Here is a 16,833-nt window from a genome sequence, read left to right on the forward strand (position 1 = left end):
TTTTTAATTTTACCCTTTTTGTTTTGGTAAAAAATCATTTACAGGTGGTCTTATTACTACAACATATACTTCAAAATAAAATCAATATAACAATAAAACCATGATTTTAAAACTTGATGCCATTGATATAACTATGCACTATGCTTGAGAATAAAATGCAAGATTGCAAAAAATAGAAGGGAAAGGTGTCAAAGATTACCTTAACCGGACTTATTATACCTCACACCGAGTCACCGTCATCCGATGGTGCGGGATCAACGGTCTAGCTTCAATCTCGAACCAGAAAAACAAATTTCGGCCAAACCACACCAATGGAACATGAACCCATTTGATCACAAACTCAAACCTTATGTGAATTCCCTTAACAACCTAGTTCGAAAGAGATTGATTCTTCTTTTGCTAACCCTAAAACCCCGAGCCATAAATCCATAGTTGAGAGATGAGAGAGAGAAGAAATCCATAGCCTAGACCCTGAGCCCCTTTTTACAATATAGGAAAGAGAGATCAAACATGAGAGAGAAAAAATTTCTTAAGAGAGAGAGATAGGAAAATAAGGTGTAGAGATTTTGGATAGAGACAATCTATTTTTTTATAGGCTTGATCAAGATTATGGTTTCTCAGGGTTTTCCTTGGCTTGCCTCTTCTTGTGAGATTGAACATGGACCGTCGATCAAGGGTGACTTGTGGGGTGAGAGATCTGAGCCATCCATTCTATAGATGGGCCATCAACATTATAGAAAGTGCATGTACCTTATCTCCCTTTCCTAAACCATTTATCCATTAAAAAATAAGTCAAATTAATCTTAATTAAATATTGTGCATTCCATAATATAGCACATTACTACTCATATTTTCCATAAAATCTATCAAAGATATATTAAGTCAATATGCACTTCCATATTAAGCCAACATATGGTCCAAGTCATATTTGACTACATGTGACAATTCAACATTACCAAAACTTAATAAAAAGAATTCAAGGGGTGGGGTGTGCCACCCATAAGACGTACATATGGACTCCACCTTCTAGAAACATGGTGGGCCCATGTGCACAATGGGCCTCCATGATGTTTTTATGCATTAAAATTAATAAAATAATTTTTGGTATTTATTTGAATATTTATACAAATGTAAAATTAATATATTTAATTTTATAAATCCAAAAAATAATACCCAGTGGTTCATAAAAATTCAAATAATAATTCTAAAATAATTATTATCATAAAACAGATACAATTAAATTAATCTGATGCGAAAATGATCCATATGGTTTAAAAATTGAATAAAAAATCATGGGGCACTCCACCTTCAACTGTGGACTACAAACCACACTTGCTTTATCAGACCGACCCAGTGTTTTTCATGACCCACAGTCCAAGCAAGGGCTCATTAGTGTGTCTCCAAAGTCTGGCCGATGAGCCAAAGGGTCGCAATCCCAATCCGTGGATTACAGGTCTTCCCATAGAGACGAGTAAAAGTCATCGAGACCTGATACAACCATAACTCAATGGCGCATAGGGGTATCTCTCGCACATATATATGCTTCACTCTAAAAGATGGATTTCTGATTTTTCCGAACAATCTATTGATATGCATGCCGTGTGATGACACATGGATGAGGCTTTGGTCCCCGTCTTTGTAGGCCACCATCACACACAAGGGTCATACAGTCCCTCGGCTCACTCATTTGGGCATATGCTCCGACTTCATCAAGGGCTAACCCATTAGAACCATTCTCGATTTGTTCTTTATGCCCAGGTAATATGGGTTTTTCCCAACCAACTGGCCTAAATCGTCAAGTACAGATCGGTATCAGCAAACATCATTTATTTAGTATAGTCCACGAGGAATCACATTCCCACTGAGTTTATATTCCACTATATCATTTCATCTTACAAGCACTCATAAGGTCTTTAATGGCCACATAAACCTAACAACATCTTTATATAAACTTTTTCCTTTAAAATGATTCAACTTGTACGCTCTTTTTCATACCATTTATTTCAATCATTCAAAGATCATAAAATATGCAATGCTATAATGGAAACAAATTTGTAGTATTTTGAAATATGTTTCAGGTTCTAAAACCCTAAAAAAACTAGAGCAGACACATGGGTTGGCCGACTCACCAAATACTTTTCCTTGTAATTTACAAGTTTATATAAAAAAACGATTTTATGATATATGCATGATAACATTATTTCAAATGGATCACATACTGCCTCAAAGAAACTTCAACCTAAACAAAGCTTCTCTTCTCATGATACAAAAGCTAATTAGTTTTCGTTAAATGATAAGAAATCATAATGAAGATGTAACCATTGTGTCAAATGTGGGCCATGAAAATGACTTTTCAATCTTTCCTCGACCACAATCTTTAGGACTCCCACTATCAAAACATGAGGACGGGGGAGAACATGCATCTACTAGATTTAAAAGATGGAGGTAGGAGGGGATCATGTCTTGTCTCCATAAAAGTGAATAAATTAAGTAGAAATAACATCACCAAACACTCTTTTCTGACAACCGATTTCATACACGGTAATACCTCTCCAAATGGATATCCTCAGTGATCAACTTTGTAACAGTTAGAATATAATTAGTAACAAGAGTAAAATAAGTAATTGAAAAACAATTTCTAATGCCCATAGACGAAGTGAATAGTAGTTTCACCAGACATAATACGTCTGTTGTGGTTTAACGTGAAAAATCGACCGCTACGGACCTACTATGTCTGTTACAGACCTATTATATCCCTGACAGTATTGCGACAGATATATTAGGTCTGTGATAGTCGATTTTTCCCCACTGTCCAAAAAAAATTCGGACGGTAGCAAGCTTATAGGCAAAAATACTATTCAGTTTCGCCGCATTGCGCAAGGCTTTCCTGAGTAAGTAATTCAAGTAGTAGAAAACGAAGAGCCAAAACATCATTGATTGTAAACATGTGTACTTACATAAGTGAAGGATGCTGGATTCCATTAACTCTAACGAAAATTAAAGAATTCCGGTACATGATGCAAGTGATCAACTAATGTATAAATTAGTGTTTTAAAGCCCTGCCATTTTTTATCGATGCGAATTGATGGGGACCAAACCATTTCTGAGATAGTACGCATGTTAGCTGGTTCCCCCCTAAACACACACCTCTCCCCCACCCAAAAAGAAAAAAAATAGAAAAAAAAAATTGTATTTTTTTTTTTTAAAAGCATATCTAATGTTTTTTTAGATCCTCTCTAAATCCTCGCCCTATAAACCCTATTATAATTGTATTTTATTTTCTTTATTTTTAATATTTTTTCAATCATTGATTTGGATCGATCTATACCCAATCTAGATCACCGATCAAATGATTCGCTCCACCGATACAAGTTTTAAAATACCAGTATTAATATTAGTATCTTATGTTGCTCAAAGTGATCCATGTCCAAATGAGTCTTCAGATCATCAACATCATGAAAGCCTTATCCCAATTATTTGGGATTGGCTTTACGAATCTTGTTTTATCAAGAGTCATACCCTCAGTAAGACCGTAAGTCTCTATAACTTTTCTTACTACTTCCATTCATGTCCTTTTTGGACATTCCCCTTGCCATTTTTAAGCCTTCCACTCGAACCAAATGGCATGTTTTAACATGTGTTGTATTCTATTAAGTATGTGCAACACATGGCCGACCCACCTCAAAACTGAAAAAAAATAAAAACTTTAAGAAAACTTGTATAGTTCTCTAATGAGTCTTTAAGGGTCACCATTTATTTTTGTTACAATGTCATAATCATTCATAGCAATAATACGATAAATGTGTCAACTTGTCGTGTATTACAAATTTTCAAAAAATTTTCTTTTTAGAATCAATCAATGAGCTCAGTCAATGGGACGCCCCTAACCGCCTGATTTTGTATCAAATGGCCAAAGTTGATTGCGCCCTTGATATACCTAAGGTAAATGGTCTCTTTAAATGCTTTTGCTTTTAAAAACTATATAGTTTGAATAAATTTTTTTTTCTTTCAACAATTCAAGTTTCTTGATGGGAATCAAACCTTATAAACGATTTAAAAAGCAGGACCATTTTTTTAATAGGGAAAATATCTTCATACTTCCTATTTTTAAATTTCATTTCACAATAGACCCAAGGTTTTAAAAGATATCTTGGGGAATAAAAATTGTAAATTTTACTTCTTCTAATCCCTTAAGCTAATTTAAACCTATTTTTTTAGGTCAAACAAATCTAAAAAGACATCTTTTCTAAAAGCTATCTTTCCAAACTTTTAGAGGGAGAGAAAGGCTTCATGGAGGTGAGAGGCTATCGGGAAGAGAGAGAGAGGTGTTTGGAGAAATATGGGAGAAGAGAGAGAGTGAGAGAGATGTAGGAAGAGAGAGAGTGAGAGAGATGTAGGAAGAGAGAGAATGAGAGAAGTTTAGAGTATATAAGTGAAGAGAGAGAAATGATTGGGTTTAAAAATAACATGTCTTTCTCACATTTGTTTAGGTTAAAAAATTAGTTTAAAGTGGCTAGAGGGTTAGAAGATATTGAAACTATGGGTATATCAATAAATGAAACTTAAAATAGGGGATATAGAGATATTTTCCCTTTTTAATAAAGTAGTTTTGGTAAACCATGGTTAAAACAGAGGGTATCAATTTTAAAATTTGGGGGATTTTATGCTTCCTAAAGGTAAAAGTTTATATGAGGTGTTAACCTTATACTATTGAAGTAAGGCGCAACTCAAAATTTCATAAAAAAAAATAAGTTGTTAAAATGTTGAAAAACATCTTCAAATTGATCATCTCAACATCAAGATGTATGAATGTGGGATTTAATTTTTTTTAAAGTCATGAAAGTAATGCATCTTGTAACGCATTATCTAGACAGTCTATTTAAAAAAAAACTTAATAGTATATATATTTGCTCAATTTGCATTAGTTTTGGAACTTTAAATTTCATTATTAGAGGTGACAATATATTTTTATGCATTTACAAGTTTTTCCGATACCAAAACTGCATCGATATAGTTTTGAGATGAGCCTTACTTGAATAGTATACGAGCTCACCCCATATTAAAAATGGAAAATTTCATATAGAACCCTAATTCCTCATATTATTTTATGGTAGACCCTCTTTCTCTTTTTCTTTCATGCTGTTTAAGGAAATTTCACCATGCCCCATCATTTCTTATCTCCCTCTTTTATTGAAATTTGATCATAAAAATTTACCCCAAAAAATCTTTTATATCATTTTAACCCAAAAAAGTTTTTAATTGGTGAAAAGGGAAAAAGAGGGTTAAAAAGTTTTTGAGTTGAAATGATATAAAAAAATTTATTGGGGGCTAATTTTTATAGTCAAAAGTCAATTAAGAGAGGGATGCAGTGAAATCTTTAGGGGTTTCTTTATGCTGCTTGAAAGAAAAATGGAAGGAAAGTCTACCATGAAATAAGATGAGAAATTGAGATTCTATATGAAATTTTCCCTATTAAAAATTAAGAACAAGGGCATTTTTCCATTTTACGTTAAGATGGTGCATTAAGTTACTACTTTAATTTAATTTAAATCTAAAACAAGATCCCAATCTTTTTGAGAAAAAGACCATATACGTCAACCCTTTTCTCATAGTCAAAATTCAACTCTTCTTCTACTATTTTTTCCTATTTGAATAAAAAAACTACGTGATGTAATAATAATTGTCCCCCTCAAAACCGATTCTACATGTTTTTATTCTTGTAATTTTTTATCCGTTTTGAAATTCTTATGAAATTTGAGAGGTTATCGCTTTTGTACAATGGAAACAAAGAGGTAGAAAGTATTTTTCTCATATTTGGTAGGATTTTATTTTGAAACATTTCGAGAGGCATACTAGTTTAGAAGATCCATAAGGCTTTCCAAAAATCTCCACTAAAGCGTTTCCTCAATTGCAACCAGGGTTTTTTAAAAAAATTTGGATCATAATTGCTCTATCCGGATTGGGAGAACTGTTTGGTTCCTACCAAATAAAGAAACCGATCGGTTCCCGTCAAGAACTAGGCCGGCCAGTTCTATCAGGGAATATCATTTTGAGCTCTTAAACCTCTAGGCCTAAACGTGACCTCATGTATCAATAAATTTGTGACCAAACAGACATTTTACATGCTTATATGGGGGCACTCATGCATAGGAATGGCAGCGGGCCAGGTCTGAGCTAGGCTAGCCGTTGCTTGGCCCTTGTCCCTATAGAGCCGACCTGGCTTTGTCGGGACTAAGGAAAATACAATTAAAAAAAAATAAAAAAAAAGGGTTAGGTCATACTGAACTAGCCTCAGCTTGGCCCATCCCATGCCAATTATCTTCAAGGCACTTATGCACAAGTAGGATTATCATTGTCAATAGAAATTCCATGTGGAAAATGTGCTCATTGAGAGCACTAAAGTTTTTAGGATCGTTTATTGATATCTGAGGTCTGAGGTGATGTGATCACATTGTAGAAAACTTGAGTGCTGCCATTGAACGTGAACTCTTCCACATATTTCTATTTCAAGATAATGGCTTGTTTGGATGTCGCCGCAAAATGCGCCCCATGTACGTTTTGGTCGCTTTTCGGTTAAAACTGATGCAAACTCCTAAACAGCCAAACAAGCAGTAAGCTTTCCATATCGATTGCTTAAATTCTAAATGCAAAATTTTCTCAAGCCCATTCGATCCAATTTTATTTAGATTTCATTAAATATTCCATCAAGTATTACAGGTTTCAAGAGAACTTTTGATGTTCCCACAGGGATAGTAAAAGATATTGTTCTTACTAATTTGAACCTCGAATTCTAAATGAATTTTCATTTTCGAAGAGATTGATTATGGAATGGCTTCTCCAAAGAAAAAATTGATTTGGAGCCCAAAATAGCTTCAATTATAGTTCTAGTGTCAACTCAATCAACGACCAACATGAATGAATACCATATGTGATTTTGAAAAGAGGCAATCAGTGTTGGCCGGTCCAACTTGAAACCAACCGGTCTAACTGGAACCGAGCACTGGCCAATCCGGTTTTGGTGGGCTGAATATTTTAAAAGAAATCTCAAAAAACGAAGGGATTTGTTTGTTATGTGTTTTTGGATTTTTTTTTTATCATTTTAGCAAAGATTGGATAGTGTTTTGGCAATGAATATTTATTTTTACATTTTCCCATCTTTTTTAGAAAATTTCATAAATATATTTGGGCACAAATCAATTTTTAAGGCCAGTTTGATTTTTGGGCTATGAAACTGCCTTTTGTCCAAAAACAATTTTTTTATTTTTTTTAACACTTTTTGGACCGGCTAGGACCTGCCCGATTAGGTTGGGAACCGGCCGGTTTATTGATTACTCAGACGTAGCCGTTGGCTGGTTTCCGAGGCTGGTTCCATTTTTCGATCACTCGTGGCAATAGATTTGGACATCTTCAAAAAATATTTTTCATTTTGTTGTTTTTGAAATTTAGGAACGTTCAAAAGTTTTTTGAATCCCTCGTAGACTTCAAAAGTTTCAAAAAGTGGCGATTTAACCAAAATAATTAACATCCCGCTATAAACCACTAGTAAATCACGTGACAACTCTTTTGAAATAGCGGCCATGTTTGGATGCACAAACTTTTAAGAATAGCATCATCTTTCTTTCCACCCATTTAACGATTTTAAACATCCGATCCTGCTCCACAGGGTGTTCATGGGTTGGGTTGGTTCGGGTCTGGTCAACCCCAACCAATTAGGTCCTAGCTAGATGTAGACGTGATCCACAAGGTTGGATCCGGGTATAGATAAAAGAAAAACGTATTTAATTACATACACATATATTTTACATAACTATTGGGTTGGGTTAGGTTTACGTCGGGTCGGTTTGACTATGACTTGGACCCAATCTAATCCAATAAAATCTAGGATATTCGAATCTAGACCAGACCCATTTGGTCTAATACTTATGCGTAGATCCGACATGCGTACCCAATTGCCACCCCAAGCAAGCAATATCCACGGGGAACTTATTTTTGGTAACCCCAATTACTTACAAACAACTACCAAAAACTCCCTTGCAAGAAAAAAGACCTCTAAAAATAAAATGTGGCTCTCCATTCCCAAAAGTGAAGCTTTTCGAGCTCTTGAAACATACACAATGTTAATCATCTCAAAGGCGGCAACTTGAAACGTGAATGTCATTTTTTTTTTGGTAGTGCAGAAATAGGAATCGAACTCAAGACGTAGTATTCCAATCATAAATAACTAACCACTCAAGCCCAAGCACAATTACAATTCAAATGTAATTTCTATTCTTTTCAGTTTAATCATGAATGACACTGTTATAGTTGCAAGGCTAATTGCATTATGCACGATATGAACTATGATATCTTGAAGAAGGAAGGCATGGCGAATGGAAGAGGACTGATAGCTCCCTTCAAGCCAAAGAAAATGTTGGAAGAAGGTACCATATTAATGATTTTAAAAAAAGGAAGACACTCTAATATTGAAGAATTGGGGTTTCCTCCCCCATTCATAGTTAAGGCTAAGGCTAAGTTGGTTAATGCCCACTTGGTGAATGTTGTCTCACTTAAGAGAAGGCAAAGATCGAAGATTGAAGGCTTGGAGAATAAGAGAAAAAACTTTGCAAGACCCAAATAGTTTTTACTAAGGGACGAAAACTTTCAACTGCAACTGTCTAGGGGTGGTAATGGACCTGCACCTACGACCTACTGTCCTGAGAATGGGTCCAAGAATTGGACTTGGTGGGTCAGGTCTAGGTCCAAATATTGGACCAAACACTACATGTGGACTCGACTGGGACCCGACCCGAATAGTGTTATTATATAAATAATATTTAATATATAATATCTTAATATTATTTATTAAATATAACTATATATTTTAGTTATAATATTTAAATAACGCATGTATATACATATATATATATATATATATATATATATATATATATATATATATATATATATATATATATATATATATATATATATATATATATATAAAATATAGTTTTATTTTTGGGTCTGGTCCAATCAGATACAGGCTCTATCCGGGTCCAATAACTTCAAATCCTGGTCTACGTCTCGGTGCTCCCGACTTGTTGCCACCTCTCCCACTGACTTTCTTAGGAATGCCTTTACAATTCTACTAAGAGAAGTCCTTTCATATGTTATGGATCATAGGTTGGAGATTAGACCTAGGCTCAGTCCGGGTCCAATAACTTCGGATCCTGGTCCGGGTCCGGGTGCTCCCGACTTGTTGCCACCTCTCCCACTGACTTTCCTAGGAATGCCTTTACAATTCTACTAAGAGCAGTCCTTTCATACGTTATGGATCATAGGTTGGAGATTAGACCCACTTGGTATGCTAGGAAGAGAGGCCTCTTTTGTTTCATGTGAAATCATCTGCAGATTCTAATTGCTGGAAAACATATCACCCGTGTGCCAGAAGCTGTGCAGCACGTGAGCCAGGATCATGATTATGTAGGGTGTGTTTGATTTTTGGAGGTGGGCGGTATTGGAAACCGTTACTTCCTAATATTGTAGCACTTCCCTATTTGATAATGAGGAGTGCTCCACATTTTTTTGGGAGGAGTGGTGCTGCGGTATCCTCAATGGGCATATAAAGAGATCCTAGCCACTCATAACATGGTTGTCGATCCTCACAATGAAGGCAATTACCCGGAATTCATGGCTTGGGCAGAAGTTGAAACTGTCAAACTTGTCGATACTCTGTCAATTTAAATAAAGAAAAAGAAAAATAGAGTCGAGTTTGTATTGACTTTCACGACTGAATACCGCACGTTTAAACGATAATTTCCCTCCTTAACAACTAAATATTGATTGATTATGGATACTCATTATATAATCAAGTAAAAAAGGTCAAATTATGCATACATAATGGCATCTCTGTTACACAGTAATGTCATTTGGCTTTGGCTTAAGAATACAGGAACGACATTACAATGAGCAATGACTGTAATGATAGATAACCCTAATTAGTTGGGACAAGGATTTGACGATGATGATGAATCTTAGATGACAGCCTATATAATATTGTGGAGCACCATGTATATCTTCATATTACCATCAAGAAATTCCATGCCCATCAGTTGAAGATGAATCCCTTCGTGTTTGTATTTGGAGTCTCATGAGCGAAGTTCTTATGGCCCATTATTTAACATGGAGCATTGAAATTAATTCCGTGAAGATCACAGCCATTCAAGAGATACCACCCCCAAAGAACCTGAGAGAATCAAAATGACTACAAGTAGACTCACATATATTATATGCAGTTGCACTGTAACGGTCATTGGGAAATTATTAGCTCATAGTATTGAAGATTTTGCAAGCCCTATGTTGGATGGGGCAGAACATAACTACTTGTAAGTGCAACGGCGCAGCCCTTTGGTGATCAGGGCATAAGCCTATTCATTCAATTCTTGGATGATTGGGTATATGCCTCTATCGGATTGTACAGTAAAAGATAATTTACTTTTTAGCACTAAAAGTTCACAATTACTTTTAGCCATTAGAATTGAAATTCAAAAACTTAAGTATCTTACAACATTCTATAGATGTTATTTTGGGTTTTGTACCTTGCATTTTCGACCATATGAGTTTAAATCTACCCATAAATAGTAATTGTGACTTCCTTATATTAAAAATAACTGATCTGATTGTATTTATTTGAGAAATTATTACAAATATACTTTAATTTTTATTTAGAAAAATCGTTCAACTTTTATAAACCTCACCCGTACTATTTTTTGTCAATTTTGTGCATTTTTTGACCAAAATAACCTCAACGGTAACACACCAAAATAACCTTCACGGTAGTCATATTACCGTGAAGCCAATTACATAACTTTAATTACCGTACAAACTAATCCATGTTATATGGTATTTTTAAGTATCTTAAAAACTAATCCATGCTATACGGCATTTCAAGTATCCTAAAAACTAATCCATATTATAGGCACACTAAAAACTAACCCATGTTATACAACATTTTAAGTATCGTAAAAACTGACCTATGTTATACGGCACTCAAAATGCCGTAACCCTTTTCTCCTGTTCATGTTTATCTTTTTCATTTATCTAAAATAAAATTTATGTTTATCTCTTCTTTCTCTCTCTAAATATTTTTTTCTTTCTCTCTCTAAATATTTTTTCTTACTCACTCTCTTTCTTTCTCTACTTACTTCATCAACTCAACAAACACTAATTTTCCTAGGGGATGGGGTTGAAGGGAGTTTTTATATGGGATGATAAGGTACACATAGGTTGTTATACAAATCTCTTTGGAGAGAGAAAGAGAGTTAGAGATAGAAAAAACTTAGAGAGAGGAGGAAGAGATAAAAAAAAATTAGAGAGAGAAAGAAGAGATAAATATTAAAAAGAATTAGAGAGTGAAAGAAGAGATAAACATAAAAATAATTAGAGACATAAAAAAGATAAATATAAATAGGATGAAAGAGATAAATATAAACAACAGAAAAAGGTTTACAGTGCCAGTACAACATAGATTAATTTTTACGGTACTTAAAATACCGTATTACATGTGTTAGTTTTTACGGTATTTAAAATACCGTATTACATGGGCTAGTTTTTACATACTCAAAATGTCGTAAAACATGAGTTTTTAGGATACTCAAAATGCCGTAAAACATGAGTAAGTTTTTACAATACTTAAAATGCCGTATAACATTTTAGTTTTGTGAAAACGACTACCGTGAAGGTTATTTTGGTAAAAAAAATGTCAAAATTGAATAAAAAGAGTATGGACAAGGTTTATGAAAATTAAATGTTTTTTCTAAATAGACGAAAATTAAGGTATATTTGTGATAATTTCCCTATTTATTTCATATATTTATACCACAATTAAACACTTATGGGGAATTTATTTATAGGAAAGAGTTTATTTACGGTTGTAACCTTATACTTTAGAAGTAAGGTGCACCTAAAAAATCAAGGAGAGAGTGTTTTGAAGTTGAAAAACTTTTCAATTAATCTCAACCTCTAGATGTATGGACATATAGAATAGAAGAAATTTAAGTCCTAAAAATAGTGATTCTTGTATCTAGAATACCTATTTTCAATATTTTTACATTATTTATAGATCTGCGTCATTTTTTAAATTTTAAATACTATAATTAGGGTTGAACATGGATTTTCAAATTATCGTAGTTTTTTGACATCAAAACTTTGTTTAACCTAAGTCATTTATGAATCGTGAAATATGTTATACATAGAAATCGTCCAACTTTGTTCAACCAATATAACATATCAAAACTGGTGGGAATGATGTGTCAAAACTAGTCAAACATTATTTTTTGATTAGTTCTTGACCAAACCTAGTTTTTGCTTAGAACTGGATAGACCAAAGCACGGGTCGAAAGTCCGATCGTGTAGCCTTGACAACTATGATTCCAAGTACTAAATCTATTTGAAGAACATTAAAAACCCATGTGGGCACCTTATTTTGTTGTTCATCTGGCTGCAACAAGCCTAATCCCAAGACTACTATTGATAAAATTTTGGCACCACTTTTTTTTTCCATAATTTAATTTTCTTAAAACATGTGATGGTAAAGCAAAAGAAAAAGATGTGATGTTCCCATGTTATAGGAAAGTAATGGTTGTAGCCCAGTGCTCAACCATAGGAATAAAAAAAGCACTCATCCCTACGTGCATTGGCGGGTGACTTTAATGGCAGGGCATCAAATGCCCACTTCTCCCCCGTGGTCCTCCAACGCCCCACGATTTGTGGCTATGCTCTCTTTCTCTCTCTCTCCTCTTTCTCTCTCTAGTATGCACATAGCACTTCCGTGTTGATTGGAAGACCTGGTCATCCTCTCTCTTCCTCTATCTCATGATTGGTAGATTTGAGCCTCTTTCTCTCTCTTGATTGGTAGACTTGCTCTGTTTGTCTCTCTTGATTGGTTGAGTTGCTTTCTCTCTCTAAAGTGGCACACTCCTCTATGTCTTTTTATTGGTTCAATTGGCTTGGTTGTGCTTGCATCTCTGCCTCCAAATCAGTAGTCGAGAGGCACAGTGTTAGCAAGGGGCTTGGGGAAAATTTAGGGATTCGAAATTTGAATTTTGGATCTATCTGGATCCGAGTATTGATTCAAGATTTGGATTAGGGTCAGATATAGACCCAAAATATACAAGTGGATCCGATCCGGATCTAACCCAATTATTAGACTTATATATATATATATATATAGGGGGAGAGAGAGAGGATCCTACCAGCCAACGGCCCACATTGAATTTGTGTCCAATCCAATGGTCACGACCTCATTTCGTATTTGAATTTTCATTTTATTTATACAAATCCAAATCACTTAAAATTTTGAGTGTCTATTTTTCAAAAGTAGGATAATCTAATAAAAAAATAAAAAAATAATTTACAAAATATAAATTGACCAAAATATCTTTGGGGCTATTTTGGTCAATTTATATTTTATAAATGATTAGTTTTTATATTTTTATGTCAATTATCTTTGGGGCTATTTTGGTCAATTTATATTTTATGAATTATTATTTTTATATTTTAATTAAGTACGCCTTGATGAGAAGAATGAACTTCTAAAATTTCAAGTGATTTTGAATTGTAGAAAAAAATGAAAAATTCAAATACGAAATGAAGTTGTAACAGTCAGATTCATTCCAATATATATATATAAGTAAATAATTCTATAGGACCCTCCCTCACCCATATGTGTAGGACCCCAAATGATCATCATTAAAGTTGGCACAGATCTCTAAAAAAGTTATCATATGGGTGTGGGACTTAACTTTTCTATAGATCTATGCCAAATTTAATGGTGATCCTTTGGGGTCCTATACACATGGATGGGGGATGGTTCTATAGGATCATTTCTCATATATATATATATATATATATATATATATATATATATATATATGGGTGCAATTGGCATACGAATGCATATGTAGCTGTAGAGGTAAGGTGCACCTTCAAATTTTATCATGGTATATAATTTTGATGTAAAATGCTTTTGGGATTTTCTCAAAATCTATTTTTATATCTAATTATAAAATTTTAAAGTTCAAAAATGGTTAAAATCAAGTAGATCTATAAACATATGAAAATCTTGAAAATCGACAGTCTAGATAATATATTGTAAAATGCACTATTTATGAGACTTAAAATCTATTTATTTTTCATGATCATACATCTCGATGTCGAGATGATCAATCAAAGGGTTTTTCAACATTAAAACTACCTTTTTCCGATGGAGGTGCATCTGCAGTTCTACATTATAAGGTTGCATCCTTATATATATATATATATATATATATATATATATATATATATATATATATAAATATAAAAGTACTACAAAACGCCTATAGGCGAAAATGAAAAGTGATTTCCCCTACCCTCATCACCATCCAAAGTTCATCGTACGGTCACGATTGTCTAGTAGTATTTCATTTTCTATTTTTCATATTTTTTCTACAAATTAGAATGATCTAAAATTTGGAATGTGTGTTCATAAAAAATAGGTGAATCTACGAAAAATATCAAAAAAAATATGTTACATGAAATAAATTGACCAAAATACTTCTGAAATATTTCAAGTTTATTTTGGTCAAATTTCTTTTCAAGAATTATTTTTTTATATTTTTATTAGGTGCGCCTCATTAAGATGTACACACGCTCCAAATTTCAGATCATTCCAATTTGTAAAAAAAATGAAAAAATGAAATACTATCGGACAATCGTAACCGTGTTATGAACTTTGGATGGTGATGAGGATAGGCGAAATCACTGTCCATTTTCACCTAGAGGCGTTGGAAAGACTTTTCCTATATAGGCATTGGGAAGACTTTTATATATATATATATATATATATATATATATATATATATATATATATATATATATATATATATATATATATATATATATATATATATATATCTTCCCAACGTCTGGTAGTGTTTTCGCCAACCCTCATCACAGTCCAAAGTTCATCGCACTGTCACGATTGTCTGGTAGTGTTTCGTTTTTCATTGTTTTTTCTACAAATAAAAAATAATCTGAAATTTGGTGTGTGTACATCTTAGTGAGGTGCACCTAATAAAAAATATAAAAAAAATAATTTACAAAAAATAAATTGATCAAAATACCCTTGAAACATTTTGGGGGTATTTTGGTCAATTTGTTTCATGTAAAATATGTTTTTAATATTTTTTGTCACGTATTTTTGATGAACACATGATCCAAATTTTAGGTCATTCCGCTTTGTAAAAAAAAAATGAAAAATATAACACTACCGGATAATCGTGATCGTGTGATGAACTTTGGACGGTGATGAGGGTAGGCGAAATCACTATTCACTTTCGCTTAATCCACACACACATACACACACACACACGCACACACACACACACACACACACACACACATATATATATATATATATATACACGCACACACATAATGCGGTTTTTGTAAGGTTGCAACCTTACATAATCCAATTAAAACGCACCTCCAAATTTTATCATAACATGTAATTTTGGTGTAAAAAATTCTTAGGATTATCTTAAAATATATTTTCATCTCTAATTATAAAATTTTAAACTCCAAAAATGGTTAAAATCAAGTAGATCTATAAACATATGAAAATCTTGAAAATGGACGGTTTAGATAATGTATAGCAAGATGTACTATTTCTAAGACACAATTTCGTTTTTTTTTTTCATTTATATTTATACATTTCGATGTCAAGATGATCAATTAAAGGGTTTTTCAACTTAAAACCTTTCCAATGGATTTTTGATGCTTATATAAATTTTTTCCATATAATATATATAGTATTTAGTATTTTAATAGAATAATATATAACCTAAAATATTATATAACATGTGTATATCTATATAATTATATATAATAATTTAATAATTGGGTTGGATTCAGATCGAATCTACCTGCACTTAAATCGGATCCAAATTACTATTTGGATCCAAATTTTAGATTTGAGTTTGATCTGACTGATCCAAATCTTAAATCCATACTCAATTTCAAATAGGGTTTGAAATTTAGGTTTCAAATCCAAACCAACTAAAATTTAGGTTTCAAATCCAAACCAAATAAATTCTCAGCCATAATGATTATTAACTTCCTAAAAGCGCTTCACATACATTTCCATGGCAAGGCATGCAAGCAGTAGGTTTTTAGGTGTGAAAAGGTCAATTTTGATATAAATAACATATATTTCGCACTTCACGTCAACATGCGCACACGTACCGTTAAACATGCGATGATGGAAAAGGATGAGAGAGAAAGATGGTCATCTAAGTAGGCATGTATAAATGATAAAATGAGAGAGAGAGAAGTCATAAAAGTCAGATTTGGACACCCGCAGTCGGGCTAATTACTTGGCCCGTGCCCAATCCGAGTACTCCGATGGAGTTATTTCTCAAATTGTGCTGAGTACAGAAACAACAAAAAAATCGTGTTCAAAATTATAAAAAATAAGAATTTTATGTTTAAAGTAAGATTAAGCCTAACACATCAAAATGAGATTAAAAAAGTAGTAAAAAAATAGATTTTAAAAAATTAACTTGTACCTAGGTATTTTCAAAATAATAATAAATATAAAAATAACCATTTATAGTCAAAACACTTTCCAGTCTTCACCAACATAATATAAAACATAAAAAAAAAAAATTCCAAATAAATTCTTTACTTTTTAGGTTTTTTTATTTTTAGATTTTTTTTTCATTATCTCCAAGTTGGACGCCCAACTCAGACTCGACAAGGGGCCGGAGCCCAAGTAACTCGGCTGCCTTTGTGAAAATTTGATAAAAGTAGATA

The sequence above is a fragment of the Amborella trichopoda genome, chromosome 6 (genome assembly GCF_054954075.1).
Source record: "Amborella trichopoda isolate Santa Cruz 75 chromosome 6, AtrichopodaSantaCruz75HAP2 v2.0, whole genome shotgun sequence".
Taxonomy (NCBI): domain Eukaryota; kingdom Viridiplantae; phylum Streptophyta; class Magnoliopsida; order Amborellales; family Amborellaceae; genus Amborella; species Amborella trichopoda.